The sequence below is a fragment of the Fulmarus glacialis genome, unplaced genomic scaffold (assembly GCF_000690835.1).
Source record: "Fulmarus glacialis isolate BGI_N327 unplaced genomic scaffold, ASM69083v1 scaffold5965, whole genome shotgun sequence".
Taxonomy (NCBI): Eukaryota; Metazoa; Chordata; class Aves; order Procellariiformes; family Procellariidae; genus Fulmarus; species Fulmarus glacialis.
This window is the reverse complement of record NW_009213592.1, coordinates 1-338: the sequence shown is the minus strand read 5'-3', so window position 1 is coordinate 338 and position 338 is coordinate 1.

Below are 338 nucleotides of genomic sequence, written 5' to 3'. Positions count from 1 at the left end.
AAGCTGTGTACAGCATGCGAGCCATTAATTTTATGACAAGTGCAGATGGTAGAGATACAGATAAATACTCATGCAACCTAATGGAATGAATATATACGTCAATCCACTTAAATAATAGGAGTTTCTAACTAATAGGAGTTTAGTGTAGCCCACATGATGGTATATTCATCCAAACTCTTAATACGGATTTAAGTGCAAGGCTGTAACTGAATCCTACTATTTCCCCCCCAATTCGGACCATAGCTGGTTTGTATCCGCCTCAACACCAAACAATTTCCCTGGCCCTTTAAAAGGGAGAAGCTCCGCGGCAGCGGTTCCCTGCAGGAAGACACCGCACC